The sequence below is a fragment of the Tiliqua scincoides genome, chromosome 3, assembly GCF_035046505.1.
Source record: "Tiliqua scincoides isolate rTilSci1 chromosome 3, rTilSci1.hap2, whole genome shotgun sequence".
NCBI classification, from domain to species: Eukaryota; Metazoa; Chordata; class Lepidosauria; order Squamata; family Scincidae; genus Tiliqua; species Tiliqua scincoides.
The window spans coordinates 53,735,205-53,752,422 of NC_089823.1; the positions used below are offsets into that span (position 1 = coordinate 53,735,205).

Below are 17,218 nucleotides of genomic sequence, written 5' to 3' on the forward strand. Positions count from 1 at the left end.
ACTGAAGAGACAAAATGTGAAAATATGCGCAGTCCCAGTCTTTTCAAAATACATTTCACTCCAAAAGAAATCACCAATTTCAATCTAAAAATTGGAACTAGATAATTTTAGTGCAGTTCTAATATTTTTATTTGAACTCAATTATTCAGTTATGTGCCATTAATTAATAATACACTCCATTTTCTACAACAATCTTTAATTTTGATTGACCTTGTGGCAGTGACATACCAAGGTCATTTGGCACCTGGGGCCCATAATTTTTTGGCACTCCTCCATGACATAATTATTTTCAGTAATAATTACGACATGAAATGAATAATAATAATAGCCAGAGAAGAAGTGCAGACAGTGAACATTTTCTTTTATTGAACTTTGTTGTGTGTGTATGTGTGTGTATGCTAACTTCATGCTTCTCTTGCAGGTGGCTGCAACCAGCGCCAGCCAAATCACAGCTGCAGCCAGGGTAACCCCTGCCACTGCCAGCATCTTGGGGCGGCCTCTTGGACACCCCACTGCAACCTGGCATTCCAGGGCCAGGACCACCCCTAACTACCCTCTTTGTATGCAGTTGCCTTGTGGTGACTGAAACCTGTCAGTTTGTAGTATTAGTATTTAACCTGTGGACAGACCTTTCAACATCTTTCTCAATAAACAAAAAAGATTCTTTTTAAAACAGTGACATCTAAAAGTGAACATGAAAGGCAAATACAAATTTGAGTCATCATGTCCTCAGTAATTGAGGTAAAAAGCACAACAAATGGAGATTATATTATTTGGAAAGAATGGCTCGGAGAACTTGGCATCCATCTATCATTTCAGCTGCCAACTTGCAAATTCAACAAAGGTTGACAATGAATTACATGAGTTTTAGTTGTGGCCAACTCCCTGGTGTTTTATATGTTTCTTTTTTTCTTTTTTTTCCATTAGAAGGAATAAAACTATACTTGGAAAAAGAACTGAAAGTTGCATGGGCCATTCCATAGGTAAATTTGGAAACTAGGCTAATTTAAACCAGACATTCACACATGTAACATCCAGTAAGGGACGCAAAGCACTGTTGCTTGTTTTATAACTCAGTTCAAGCTGGTGACTATGTGTGAGGTCAAATTTCTCAACCAAATCTGAAAGCAATTAAATGAAGCTTTATCTCATTTGCGATAAGCTAATATCGCTGTTGATCGTACAGTTGAATAATGGAATTAAAGATGCATTTTGGCTTAAATGCTTGATAATAGAGATTGGTTTTTCACTCTTTGTGAAGCACTATATGCACAGATGGGGCTACAGAAATAAATAAATCTTGTTTTGTACAGGGGCCCGCATTCTAGAAGAAAGAACTCTTAAGGCAAATCCTATCCCTGACTGATGTGCTGTATCATGCTGGGAAGGGGAAGCACCCAGATGTCTCCTTCGAGTAAGGGAACTTCAGTTTCCATACCCTGTGTAGAACCCAGCAGCCCAGATGGATCTACTCAGAGCTGCGCAATCTAATTAGCTGTCACAGAACCAAGAAGACTCTTGACTGGCTGTGAGGCCTGGGAGGGGGGATAGGATTCAGCAGCAGCAAGTCTGCTATCCCTGCCCTCCGTCATGCCTGCACCGCCTCCCGGGCTGCCCTTCCCTCCACACATTGCCCCTAATTAAAAAAAATGAAAAACCAGAGGGTTGTCTTACCTTTGCAGGTAGCTGATAAGAACACAGCTGCCGAGGCCACCACCAGGATCAAAGCTGGTCCCAGAATGGCAGACATGGTGGTGAAGTCAGCAGCTGTGGCCTTCCAAGCTCTTTCTGGGACAGTAAAAGGAAAAGCAGTGGCAAGCGAAGGCAATGGGCCTCTCAGCCCATCACAGTCTAGCTCCTACAATGCTTTCCTTTCTCCTGCTTCAAATAAAAATAAACAAAACTGGAGTATTGTGTCCAGTTCTGGTTGCCACATCTCAAAAAGGATATAGTGGAAATGGAAAAGGTGCAAAAGAAAGCGACTAAGATGATTGCTGGGCTGGGGCACCTTCCTTATGAGGAACGGCTACGGCGTTTGGGTCTCTTCAGCCTAGAAAAGAGACGCCTGAGGGGGGACATGATTGAGACATACAAAATTATGCAGGGGAAGGATAAAGTGGATAGAGAGATGCTCTTTACACTCTCACATAACACCAGAACCAGGGGACATCCACTAAAATTGAGTGTTGGGAGAGTTAGAACAGAGAAAAGAAAATATTTCTTTACTCAGCGTGTGGTTGGTCTGTGGAACTCCTTGCCACAGGATGTGGTGATGGCATCTGGCCTGGATGCCTTTAAAAGGGGATTGGACAAGTTTCTGGAGGAAAAGTCCATTACGGGTTACAAGCCATGATGTGTATGTGCAACCTCCTGATTTTAGAAATGAGCCATTTCAGAATGCCAGATGCAAGGGAGGGCACCAGGATGAGGTCTCTTGTTATCTGGTGTGCTCCCTGGGGCATTTGGTGGGCCGCTGTGAGATACAGGAAGCTGGACTAGATGGGCCTGTGGCCTGATCCAGTGGGGCTGTTCTTATGTTCTTAAATAAGTCATAGAGACCTTGGGACAGTGATGGGGGCAGGTGGACCAAAGCTAATGTACACACAGGCATGCATATGAAGGATCTGTAATAGGCTGCAGCTTTCTCTAGAATGTACACTTGATGGAAAACTCAGCTTTGTCTCTGTGCAGTGTGAGAAATGGTCTTACATAGGAATAAACACAGTCATATGAGATGCATACTACTGTCAGTTCTCAGTGCAATGGTACTGAAAAGGACATGAACAGTAATTTATAATATAGTTGATCCATTTTGAGGGATCAGGCCCAGGAAAGGGGAACAGGATGCAGCATGTGCCAGCACCGCTGATCCTCTCCACTCCCTGCCCTCCCCTGCCCTATGCCAGGCTTACCTGCTCTGGTGGGTATCCTTCTCCCTGCCCCCACACGCAGGCTTCGCACCATTGCCCAGTGCTTTACAGCACTTTTGCAACAGTGTGAATGCCTGGCATTGTTCTGCTGGTGTGACCCCAAGTTATAATTGGGGGCTAACAGCCCAATGCTATCTTTCCCTAGCATCCAGGGCTACAGCAGCACCAAAATGGCAACTACTGTATCCTATGGGGCCAGGGAAGCAGCCCCAATGGATCTCCTCGGATTTGCACCCACTATTGAGTGGGCACAGGACAGAGGAGACCTGTATTGGGTTTCACAGCTTGGGGGGCGGGTGGGTTATGATACGGCGGCAGAGCCTGCCATCATTTCTGCCCCCTCTGGAGCCCGCTCCTCCCCTCCCCCCATTCAGTTCTGCCTCCTTCCTGCCTTCCCCCTACCTTGAAAAGCCCTACTGCTGGCCGTACTCACTCCCGGGAGCTCTCGTCAGCCGTCTTCAGAGGCTGAGGCACAGTACCAATGGTGTGTTGTTAGTGTAGGTGTTATTCTAGAGGACAATAAATGGTCTTGAAAAAAAATTGTATAAATGAGACTTTCTGGATGTGGGATAACTTTTCTCATTCAATTTCCTCTGCCAGATCAGACATGGTCATAGACACTGAGCATATAAGCAAATTAATAAACATTTAGGACACTCAAAAAGTCATGGGCCAGCTCCAAAAGAACTAGTTGTCTGTGCCCAAGGAGATACTGACTTGTATTTCTCAAGTGGACATTCTCCATTCCATAAGGCACACAAGTTTTCCATCTGAAAGAAAGTATTTCATGAGTAGAGAAGTTTGTTTCTGGTGAGTATGCTAGGATTTCAGCCTAAGTGCCCAAACCTATCCAACTTTCCAGATGCAGCTGCAATGCAGCCCTGAGGTAAGGGAGGTAATGAACCCTTACTTTGGGGAAGCCTCCGTGGACCCCCCCCCCCCACAAAATGCAGTGAACAACCCATTGGCAGGCTGCATCAACACTGGAAAAATGGATAGGGCTGGGCCCTAAGTCTTACCGAACACAATGGGCTCTCATCTCTTCTAGTTAAAAGAAAATAACATTTTCAAACACCTCGATTCATAAGACATTTGTGATATGGGGTAGCATCTGGACTAGTGATTGCACTCTTTGGAGATCTCTGTGTGAAGGGTAGTTCCTTTGCCAAATGGAAAGAGTTTTCCACTCATGCAGAGACCCCTTCTGTGAGCAGACTGCACCTTCCATTCATGTTCTTAGAGAGAGCTTCTTATGGTGGATGCACTAGTTGGGATTCTGTCTATGGTGTGTAGCAGCAATGTGCAGTATGGGGGTGGAAGGTGAGGCAGTGAGAGCCAGAGTTCTTCAAAAAGCACCATCACTGCTGCCAAAGTTGTGTGCGTGTAAACACAACCCATGCACACTGAGTAGCTGGTGTGCATGGGCTGTGTTTGCATGATCTCAGCAGCAGCAGTGGAAGCACTTTTCAAAGAACTCCAGTGGGGCGGTATTGCCTCACCTTCCGCCCTTTTGCTGGTGCGCAGGAGTTCTGAACAAATGTCAAGCCTTTGGATGTACTTAAAATGACTCTTGGCTCTCAATCACACTCATGGCTGATTAAAAAAAAGAAAGAAAGGACGAGGAGAGCTAAGCCACGAAATGCCATCTTGTAATATGCATTAATGGCATATGTCGAAATTAGAATTACAAATGTGAAATATAGAAGAAATAATTGACTGTTTCACCGCAGTAATAGATTTATTTGTTTTTTATTGTCACTGGAAACCAAAAAGTTTGGACTCCTTTTAGGGTGGATTAAAAGAAATTAAAATTGCAAATTCCTGACATTTCATGAAGACTCATTTATTTCAAGTCACATTTGTTGATGTACTACTGTGACATGCAAGTGCATACATAATATTCTCGTATGCACGTCAGTAAAAGTATGGTCCTTAGAAAACCCAGGATATCTCCACTTTTCCCAGTAGAATAGCCTTCTTTCCCTGCAGCAAGAAATGTACATGAATTATCGCCATGCTCCATAGCCCTATCAATGTGTTGAGAAGGCGCAGTACAGAGCCATGATTCATGGAGATTCATGGAGCACATAGCATCGAACTGCATGTATCAGTTCAAAGTGGCATTGCAGGACCAATCATGTTCTAGGTTCCATAGGTGGTCTTCAAAGTCTCACCCAACATACCACGTCAATTAACCAGCCAGAGGCAGCAGCAAAGGTCGTGTTTTAAGATACAGTTTGTTGCTACTTTTTTAAACATGTTTTTGTTCTTCCCAGTCTTCTGTGGGACTGTTACTGTAATAAGTGTGGGATCAACACTTGTTAAACTTCTTGAATAGTATAAGCTGTTCCCAGATCATTGAGTATGGATCTAAAGAGGAAATTTCAGTGAAATGCTCCTGAAAATTGGATCACTAGTAATATTTGAAATAGTTCACATTTTCTTCCCAATCCCTTTATTTATAAAAATTCTTAGAACCCACTGAAAATCTCAGGCCAAAATGACTGCGGGAATTTGCAATTTAAATGTTTTTAATCCACCCTAAAGAAGGAGTCCAAACACTAAAGCTGAATGGCACAGACATGCATATTTTGTACCTTGCTGTATCCTTGATGTCCCCTTGTGATCTTCTAGATCAGGGGTCTCCAAACCCCAGCCCGGGGGCCAGATGTGGCCCACAGCAAGCCTCTTTCTGGCCTGCAGCCAACCTCTTGTCCCCTAAAAGCCTCTGGCCCACTCAGCTGAACATGACCAGAAATGTGCTCTCTTTGTGTCTGGAGGGTGTTCTGAGGGCCAGAGAGTTTGAATGAATGAGCCCATTCATTCATTTATTCACTCATCTAAGTTCCATCTCTAATTTATTTATTTCAATTTTATATTTCAATTTTTTTTCTGGTCCTCCACACCATGCCAGGTATTTGATGTGGCCCTCTGGCCAAAAAGTTTGGAGACCCCTGTTCTAGATCTCTAGAGGCTCCTTTATTATTCAATTCATTGATCAAGTTCAGCCAAAGAGCAAGTGAAAAGATCTTGTTGGATGTTCCACTCCAGCTGATCTTCTGGATGCTCATCAAAACCTGAGCCTGAGACTCTTCCAGAGTTAAAAAAGAAAAAGAAAAAGAAAACATTTTTCTCTTTGTTCCAGTTTTTGATAGGCAAGGTTGATTGGGTGAAGTTTTCTGTTTGAGTTTGTCTGATTTTATTTGGATATTTTATACATATGTTTATATATTGTAATCGAATGTAAGCCTTCCAGATGGGGCTAGCTAACAGTCTAATTAAATAAAAATATACATGGGCATTTGGCAGAATAAATGTCTCTTTCAAGCAATGTGGTACACACCCCATTTTTGCAAATGCCTGCAACATACCTGCTGCTGCGACTCATCCAGGGCAACATTCAAAGCATGCGGTTGTGGGTTGTTTTTTTAGCATGTAAAAGGCCTACAGTTAAGTGTTCCCCTGATTTATCATCTTTAACCCATGCTTTTATCACCAGCTACTGTCATAAAATGTAACGGGAGTCGGGGTCAGGGAACAACATGTGCTTGCTTGCGTATGGTAAGGAGAAAACGACTGCCTCTGGAAGGGATGCAGAGGAAATCATAATGGACATGTCATAAAAGGGTGAATTCTGTTTCATCCATTATGGTGCTGTGAGCCAATAAATTTTTGTGTAGAGATATCAATAAATCATTTTGTTTTTACTTTGGGTGATTTGTTTAGTAATGGACCAGTCAGAAAGCAAAGATCTTTGTTAAGAGCACTGCTCCTTGGCTTTTTTTTTTTTTTAATATTGTGTTGAGAGAGTCTGACTGCAATGCTAAACACACTTTCCTGGGATTAAGCCTCATTGACCACAATAGGACTTACTTCCAAGTAGACGTGACTAGGATTGTACTGTCTGGCACTTCCAACATGAAGCAGTAAAAATGTTTTTTAAAAAAATAATTTAATAGTAATTTGGGAGGCTTGTCAAGCAAATTTGCCTCCTAAATTACTATTAAGTTGTTTAAAAAAATATTTATATACCACTTTTCAACAAAAATTCACAAAGTGCTGTACATAGTAAAATAAATGAGGTGAGAGGTGAAGCATTCATGGCTGCTACTATGTCTCTAACATTAAGTAACAAAGTCCGATCTTCGAATACGCCGGAGGGGGGTTCCATTCCCGGAATCTCCACAGATTGCAAAGTCTATGGATAACCCACAGATGAGCTCATAGAGGACCTCCAGAGCAGTGGTTCTCACACATTTAGCACTGGGACCCACTTTTTAGAATGAGAATCTGTCAGGACCCACCGGAAGTGATGTCATAACCAGAAGTGACATCATCAAGCAGGAAAATTTTTAACAATTCTAGGCTGCAATCATACCCACACTTACCCAGGAGTAAGTCCCATTGGCTATATCATTATTAAAAGAATATACATAGTAGCTTGCTAAAAGTACAGGTCTGTAACATTTCTGCAAATGCAGTAACATACCATGGTAGCATCAAGTCTAATATATGAAAAATAAAATATTGAAATGAATGGGGACCCACTGAAATTGGCTCACGGCCCACAATTTGAGAAACACTGCTCTAGAGGGTACAGGTCGGCCCTCCAAATACAAGTTGGGGCCCACGTTGAGTTGAATTCGTAGGTTCCAAATCTGCAGATAATTAAGATCAACCTGCAGGAATACAGATTTTGAAATTTCTGAATCTGACCAGATTAACCGGATACTGTAAAATGAGACAAAGTTAAGATTCATCCAGTCTGTGACCTGCAAACTGACTGTAAGACCATTTAGTCCCAACACAATCTTTTAAGTTCACCATCTTAAGGTAGTGGCGTCTGGGTGCAGAGCAACTTATATGTATATTTCCCAGCAGGTTTTGCGGTGTACAGGGGACAACTGAGAGAGGTGCTCACTGAGAGCATCAAAGAACCTAACAGCAAGAAAGCCCTGAGCTCTTCACCATCGACTACTGAAAAGGGAAGACAAAACTGCAGCAATGGTGACATGAAACGCAGGAGCTATGTTTGTCTTCTTGCTTGCAGTCACTGTCAACTACACATGTAGCAAGCTGAAACTAGTTGCACTGTTTGGAAGAGAAGTTTAGAGGACTACAGACATAAGTTTCTACCTTTCACCAAATCAAAGCAGCTGAGGAGCTCCTGGACATGACACACACAGAACTTTTCCAAAGGGGACAACAGGAGGAGACCACTATGAACAAAGAAACCCAGTGGTGGACCTCCCATGGTAGATGATGGGGCAAATGCCCTGGGAGCAAGCCTTTAGGACCCTGCGGAAAATATATATATAATACATAATATTATATATTATAATATAATATATTCGCTCTTCGCTCACAACAGGAGAGGAAACTGAGCGCTTTCCACATGCGCTGCCTCCGACACATCCTCGGCATCACCTGGCAGGACAAAGTTCCAAACAACACAGTCCTGGAACGTGCTGGAATCCCTAGCATGTATTCACTGCTGAAACAGAGACGTCTGCGTTGGCTCAGTCATGTCGTGAGAATGGATGATGGCCGGATCCCAAAGGATCTCCTCTATGGAGAACTCGAGCAAGGAAAGCGCCCTACAGGTGGACCACAGCTGCGATACAAGGACATCTGCAAGAGGGATCTGAAGGCCTTAGGGATGGACCTCAACAAGTGGGAAACCCTGGCCTCTGAGCGGCCCGCTTGGAGGCAGACTGTGCAGCATGGCCTTTCCCAGTTTGAAGAGACACTTTGCCAACAGTCTGAGGCTAAGAGGCAAAGAAGGAAGGCCCATAGCCAGGGAGACAGACCAGGGACAGACTGCACTTGCTCCCGGTGTGGAAGGGATTGTCACTCCCGGATTGGCCTTTTCAGCCACACTAGACGCTGTGCCAGAACCACCTTTCAGAGCGCGATACCATAGTCTTTCGAGACTGAAGGTTGCCAATACAAATACAAATATAATATATTCTATGGTGCAACACAGGGAGATTCTAGTCCTAGAATCTCATACCTATAATCTCATATAATCATCATCATACCTTTATTGGTATAATAGACATACAATACATACATTCACTCACACACACACACACCACCAGTAAACTATATATATATATATATATATATATATATATATATATATATATATATATATATATATATATATATATATATATATATATAAAATCTGTCTATCAACAATTTTATAGCAATAACCAATTAAATACACACACACACACACACACACACACACACACACACACACACTGTGTGTGTGTGTGTACAAATATATGTGTATGTATGTGTATGTATATGTATATATACATGTTGTTGGCATCCTTCAGTCTCAGGAGACTATGGTATCACGCTCTGAAAAATGGTTCTAGAACAGCGTCTAGTGTGGCTGAAGAGGCCAATTCGGGAGTGACAATCCCTTCCACACTGGGAGCAAATGTAGTCTGTCCCTGGTGTGTCTCCCTGGCTATGGGCCTTCCTTCTTTGCCTCTTTACCTCAGTCTGTTGGGCAAATGCCTCTTCAAACTGGGAGAGGCCATGCTGCACAGCCTGCCTCCAAGCGGGACGCTCGGAAGCCAAGGTTTCCCATCAGTTGAGATCCATTCCTAAGGCCTTCAGATCCCTCTTGCAGATATCCTTTTAGCGCAGCTGTGGTCTACCCGTAGGGCGCTTTCCCTGCACGAATTCTCCATAGAGGAGATCCTTTGGGATCCGGCCATCGCCCATTCTCATGACGTGACCAAGCCAACGCAGGTGTCTCTGCTTCAGCAGTGTATACATGCGGGGATTGCAGCTCATTCCAGGACTATGTTGTTTGGAACTTTGACCTGCTGGGTGATACCGAGGATGCGTCGGAGGCAGTGCCTGTGGAAAGTGTTCAGCTTCCTCTCCTGTCATGTGCAGAGTCCAGGACTCACTGCAGTACAGAAGTGTACTCAAAAATCCTCAGCTTAGTTTACATTTGTGTTTAACTACCTCCTCCTCTCTGGAATCAGAGAATTCTATTACCGTTGCTGCCACTTTTCCATTGACTGGGGGATTAAAATATTCTTCCTTTTTTCATGCCCACATAGGGATAATGCCCTTTCCTGATTCATTTCTTTTACATTTGAATGAAAATCCAATTGTGGCAGCCATTGTACAATTCATTTCTAATTACTTTTCAATAAGTATTTCAAGGCATTCAATTATTTACAAAGCCTTATTACACCACAAATGTATTCCTTAATGTTTTTTCTCACAAAACGTCCAAATATACAGGGGTTTTATAGGGATTTTGTAGGGAATGATGGGACAAAAAGTTTTAATAAAACAGATGTTGGACACACCATGTTCCAAAAAGAGGAATTAGATTTTTCTCCATGCAGGATTGTTTGTTGAACTTCAGTCCAAGTGTGTCAGACATGAATAATTTCAGTCCCTGGAGCAGGTGTTGATTGCTATTTACCAAATCCAGAAGTGTGCCTGAAGCTTGTAACACAATGCTTGAAGCATTAAAACCATTTCCATTTGAAATGAAATGGATTTTTCACATCTATCAGAACTATGTGATGCTGCTTCAAGGACAATGAAGCACTGTTACTCTCCTTGGGCTGTCCATGGTTTCCACTGGCAAAAATGTCACGTGAGTGGGGTATTCTGCATATGCCATTCTTCTAAGGCAGGGGTGCCCAAACCCCAGCCCTGGACGACTTGGGGCCCTCAAGGACTCCCAATGCGGCCCTTAGGGAGTCCCTAGTCTCCAATGAGCCTCTGGCCCTCCGGAAACTTGCTGGAGCCCACACTGGCCCAACGTAACTGATCTCAGCGTGGGGTGACTGTTTGACCTCTTGCATTAGCTGTGGGATGAGGGCTCCCTCCACTGCTTGTTGTTTCACATCTGTGATGCAGTAGTGGCAGCAAAGAAGAGGCCAAGCTTGCTTTGTGCAAGGCCTTTTATAGGCCTTGAGCTATTGCAAGACCGCCATTCATTCATATAAGTTCCACCTCTAGTATATTAATTTATGTAAACTAATGTAAATTTATTCAAATTTTAAATGTAGATCAATTCTTTTTTTCCCCAGCCCCCAACACAGTGTCAAAGAGATGATGTGGCCCTCCTGCCAAAAACTTGGACACCCCTGTTTTAAAGACACATTCACATTACTCAAAGTGTACTTGGCTGTTGACTATATTCTACTCAAATTGTCCTAATCTGACTATAAATTAAGGTGTGTCCTAATCTGACAACTATAAATTAAGGTGTGTTGACCCATATCCTCCTCAATATCTCTATTGACACTAGGTGATGGGCCAAGGACACACAATATATTTTTTTTACAGAAATAGCAAACGTACTTGTTGGCTTTAGTGTCTGCCTGCAGGATGATGTTACTGTGAAGGAAAATATGCAACAGACTGTCCAGTCAAGACAGGATAATAGTGGTTCTATTACTTGTTGCAATGAAATATTTGCAATTGACGTATGTTTCAGGTTGTTTAGTCTTAATGCTCAGTGACTGGATGTATGCTAATAGTCTTCAGGTAACTGGAAAGGCTCAACTCATAAAATTAGATTTTAGCTCAAGTAAACAGAGAAGGAGTAGTTGGAAAAACAGGAAATGGATGTGAAGTGGATATGAAGGACCATAGAATGATGGACAAATTTGAAAGTAACATGGAACCCCAACCTGCATCTGGAGGGCTGACCTGAACCCTCTAGAGCAGTGTTTCTCAAACTGTGGGTCGGGACTCACTATGTGAGTTAATTTCAGGTGGGTCCTCATTCATTTCAATATTTTATTTTTAATATATTAGACTTGATGCTACTATGGTATGTGGCTGCATTTGGGGAAATGTTACAGATCTGTACTTTTAACAGGCTAAGGGCGCAATCCTAAACCCTTATGTCAGTGCTTTCCAGCACTGACATAAGGGCAATGCAGCTCTGAGGTAAGGAAACAGACATTCCCTTACTTTGAGGAGGCCTCCATGAGTGACACCCAACTGCAGGATGCAGCACATGTCCCATTGGCACCGCTATGCCAGTGCTGGAAAGCAGTGACTTAAGGGGTTGGGATTGAGCCCTAATATGTATATGTTTTAACAAAGCTAGTAAATGGGACTTACTTCTGGGTAAATGTGGGTAGGATTGATACAAATTTTCCTGATTGATGATGTCACTTCCAGTCATGACATCACTTCTGGTGGGTCCTGACACACTCATTTGAAAAAGTGGGTCCTGGTGCAAAAAGTTTAAGAACCAATGATTTAGAAAATTTGAAAATCAGGAAGTGTAGATACTAGTGTTGATTTTCATTAGACTGAAAAAATGAGAGAAAACAGTGATGCTCTCTGTTTATTACATTGTTATAATCCAACCTTATATCTTTCCTCCAAGGAGTTCAGTTTAATGTACCTCCCACTGCCCATTTTATCCTCACAACATCTGTGTGGGTAGGTCTGGTTGGAAAAGTAGTGATTGCTCCAAGGTGATTCTGTGAACTTCATGTCTGAGCATGAATTGCACACCAGGTTTTCCTGTTCCTACTCTGATATTTTAACCTCAACATCGTTCTGCACATAGGTCAGGATTCATTTTCCCTATTTGTAAACTGTTCCTTCTGCTTGCAGCATGGATGCATCTCCCAATCCCAGGTTATAGTCTCCCAATATTTAAATTAACCTTATGTTGCTCAAGAAATCATAAGATTCCCACATAAGAAAAATACACCATTGTGAGTTTGGTAAAGGCATCATATTGACATTCAATTTATATAAAAGATTCAAGGAGATTATTTTACTTTCCATTAAACATATCAGTATACCTGTGTTGGCTTGGTCATGTTGTGAGAATGGGTGGTGGCCTGATCCCAAAGGATCCCCTCTATGGAGAACTTGTGCAGAGAAAGTGCCCTACAGGTAGACCACAGCTGTGATACAAGGACATCTGCAAGAGGGATCTGAAGGCCTTAGGAATGGACCTCAACAGGTGGGAAACCCTGGCCTCTGAGCATTCCGCTTGGAGGCAGGCTGTGCAGCATGGCCTTTCCCAGTTTGAAGAGACACTTGGCCAACAGAGGCGTTTGGGCCTCTTCAGCCTAGAAAAGAGGCGCCTGAGGGGGGACATGATTGAGACATACAAAATTATGCAGGGGATGGACAGAGTGGATAGGGAGATGCTCTTTACACTCTCACATAACACCAGAACCAGGGGACATCCACTAAAATTGAGTGTTGGGAGAGTTAGAACGGACAAAAGAAAATATTTTTTTACTCAGTGTGTGGTTGGTCTGTGGAACTCCTTGCCACAGGATGTGGTGATGGCATCTGGCCTGGATGCCTTTAAAAGTGGATTGGACAAGTTTCTGGAGGAAAAATCCATTACGGGTTACAAGCCATGATGTGCATGTACAACCTCCTGATTTTAGAAATGGGCTATGTCAGAATGTCAGATGCAAGGGAGGGCACCAGAATGAGGTCTCTTGTTATCTGGTGTGCTCCCTGGGGCTTTTGGTGGGCCGCTGTGAGATACAGGAAGCTGGACTAGATGGGCCTATGGCCTGATCCAATGGGGCTGTTCTTATGTTCTTATGAGTAGGTCCATAGGGAACCAAGATCCAGGTCTACCAAGATCCAGGTCTACAGAGCTTGCGTCCTGAGTACACTTCTGTACTGCAGCGAGTCATGGACTCTTCGCTCACAACAGGAGAGGAAACTGAGCGCTTTCCACATGCGCTGCCTCCGACGCATCCTCGGCATCACCTGGCAGGACAAAGTTCCAAACAACACAGTCCTGGAACGTGCTGGAATCCCTAGCATGTATTCACTGCTGAAACAGAGACGTCTGCGTTGGCTTGGTCATGTCGTGAGAATGGATGATGGCCGGATCCCAAAGGATCTCCTCTATGGAGAACTCGTGCAAGGAAAGCGCCCTACAGGTAGACCACAGCTGCGATACAAGGACATCTGCAAGAGGGATCTGAAGGCCTTAGGGATGGACCTCAACAAGTGGGAAACCCTGGCCTCTGAGCGGCCCGCTTGGAGGCAGGCTGTGCAGCATGGCCTTTCCCAGTTTGAAGAGACACTTTGCCAACAGTCTGAGGCTAAGAGGCAAAGAAGGAAGGCCCATAGCCAGGGAGACAGACCAGGGACAGACTGCACTTGCTCCCGGTGTGGAAGGGATTGTCACTCCCGGATTGGCCTTTTCAGCCACACTAGACGCTGTGCCAGAACCACCTTTCAGAGCGCGATACCATAGTCTTTCGAGACTGAAGGTTGCCAATACAATAGGGAACCAGGAAGCAGCAGGCACGGTAAGTGAAAATGTTCTCTCTTCAGGACAGCCTGGCCCCATCTGGCCTGCAGGATTCTGTAGACATTGCATCAGCATCCCTGCACTGTACAGGCTGGCCCTAGGTGGAATTGGGCCAGAAATTTCATTTATTCTGGACCAGGGGTGTCCAAACATTTTGGCCGGAGGGCCACATCATCTCGCTGACACTGTGTGAAAAAAAAAAAAAATTACATTTAAAATTTGAATAAATTTACATAAATGAATATAATAGAGATTGAACTTATATGAATGAATGAATGGTCTTGCAGTAGCTCAAGGCCTATAAAAGGCCTTGCACAAAGCAAGGCCAGCCTTTTCTTTGCTGCCACTGCTGCATCACAGACATGAAACAGCAAGTAGTGGAGGGAGCCGTCATCCCACAGCTCAGGTGAGAGTTCGAACTGTTGCCCTCACACTGAGAGTAGTTGCTTCGGGCCAGCACAGGCTCCAGCAAGTCTCCAGAGGGCCAGAGACTCATTGAAGACTGGGGGCTCCCTGTGGGCCAGACTGGGAGCCCCCGAGGGCCGCTAGTGGCTCCCAGGCCGGGGTTTAGGCACCCCTGTTGTGGACTGAAATTCTCCCCTTTCACAAATGCCAACTTCCTTGGGGTTCACCTTGAGGCAACAGTTAAAGATCTCTAAAATGATCTTGTTTGGGTACACATTGATACCAATCACTGAACAAGTGCAGTACATCATTGTTCCTTCTTTTTAATCTCACTGAGATATAGGCGGACACTAGACCTTCTCATGTTACAAAAAAAAAAAAAGTCAGAAGGTAACTGGAGACAAAATCAGATCAGCTCAATTTTCTTCATCAGTGCCTGTGATAGTTTTGTGAAAGCTGCAGAGCCCACAAAGGGGGGGTGGGGGCTGAAAGATCAGGAACTGGCTGTAATCCCAACTGGTCAACCTGTGAAGCCTCACTGCAGTAGGCGGTATTGACATGAATCACTCAGCCAACTAACTCATGCCATTCTTCCACCTGCCCATCCACTATTGTAGTGTTTCTCAAATGTTTTAGTATGGGGACCACTTTTTAAAATGGGTCCCAATCTGTTGGGACCCACCGGAAGCGATGTTGTTAGCCTGGTAGTAATGTCATGGCCAGAAGTGACATCATCAAGCAGGAAAATTTTTAATACCCCCATACAACAAAATCAAATGTAATTAAATAAGTAAATTAAAAGTTTACAATATGTATAATTTAAAAATGTATTTAAAATAAAGAAGAACCCTCCTAACCCTCCCAAGTAGTTGCTGATCTGTTCAAAAAATATATTAAAAATAAAATTCACATTGAAATGAAATGAATGGGGACCCATCTGAAATTAGCTCACAACCCACCTAGTGGGTCCCAAACCACAGTTTGAGAAACCTGCACTATTGGGCTTCCTCAGAGAGGAATGCATGGCTTGAGGGAATTGCCATCCTCCTTAACCAAGTGGCAGCTCTTGCAGCTTCTGAAACACAGCTCTTCCTAGACACAGCATATGAAATGCAGATCTATATTCACAGGTATTAAATCTTCAAGGTTCGGAAGTAAATCAAGGTGCACTGCAAATGATACCTTGCTTTGCATACTGAATCTATAAGAAACCATTTCCAGCTTCATATTCATTAATACATGCTGAATTTGCATGAAATAGCTAGTACATCTGTACTGAAATTTGTCTACTTGCAGCCTCAGTAGAAGTGTTTCTCTTGACCCAGCTGGGTGCACAACATTATGCATTGTGTTTTTCGATGAAGAAAATGGCTGCTAAACAGATCTAGTAGCCGAGACTGCAAATACGCATCCTGAGTCAGACTGTACCCCCCCCCACACACACCAAACAGATGCTTAGTGTTATCACCAATGCACTGTTTGAATCCATAGGTCTGTTCATTAGCTTAGCCTCCTCACATGTTCATTGATAGCCCAGTCCTAACCAGCTGTCCAGGGCTGATGCAGCCATGCCAAAGGGGGGGCATACATTTGTCCCATTACTTCCAGGCTGCACTGCTGCTGCTTTGGTGCTGAAAAATACACCACTGTGTATTAGGTTAGGATCATGCATGGTCATGGCCCAGCCATCAGCATGCCTCCTGCCAGCCATGCACTCAATGTTTGTACATAAGAGGCTCTAATGTAGCAGTTCACACTGTAAGCCACCTCCATGTGATCAGGAACCCTAGCTGATCAGGATGAGAGATTGTATGGAGGAGCCTACATAAATAGACCTCTTACCTACAGTTGTGGTTGGCAACCTTCAGTCTCGAAAGACTGTGGTATAAGCCTACAGCACCCAGTATTCCCAAGCGGTCTCCCATCCAAATACTAACCAGGCCTGACCCTGCTTAGCTTCCAAGATCAGACGAGATTGGGCATGTGCAGGGTAACAGTTGCTGTCTATGCATGAATATTGAGAACATAGCCAGCAAATATAATCCCCACTTGAACCAATCCAGCATGGAGTCAATACTGCCTTTGCTCTTCATATCAACAGGTGAGTGTTTAGGAAAGCAAACTGCTGGATTGCACTCAGTTTTGAATCAACTGCTGGAGTTTACTAGTGTGATATTCTCTGAGATGTTTATGAGTTTATTTTCCTTTGTGTATACCTTTAGCCTGATTGAAGCAGAACTTCATTTTAAACTATCCAGATGTGTTGATCTTCCTTTCCTTTTGAACAAATATAAAATGGGGGAGCGGTTTGTTAGGATTCCATGTTGATACCACATTATATTTTACCTTCTCTGTAAGAAGGTCTTTTCTTCCTTAAATAATTAACAGGTTAGGGTTGCAACAAGATCTTTTATTAATCACGTTCGTAGACACCAGCCTTGCTGCAGAGACATTTCATTTCAAACCACAGCTAGCAATGGCTCTGCTTTAGAAGATGTAAGGTACAGCTCAGTCTCTATGTAAATGTGCCAAGAATCTATAAACATATCATCTTTAATTTAAACATGCA

At 43.5% G+C, this 17,218-nt stretch overlaps 1 pseudogene; it reads right to left on the bottom strand.

Moving 5' to 3' along the window:
• Positions 1-16,537: 16,537 nt before the first annotated feature.
• On the bottom strand, positions 16,538-16,654 carry LOC136646430 (5S ribosomal RNA; annotated as a pseudogene).
• Between the last annotated feature and the right edge of the window lie 564 nt (positions 16,655-17,218).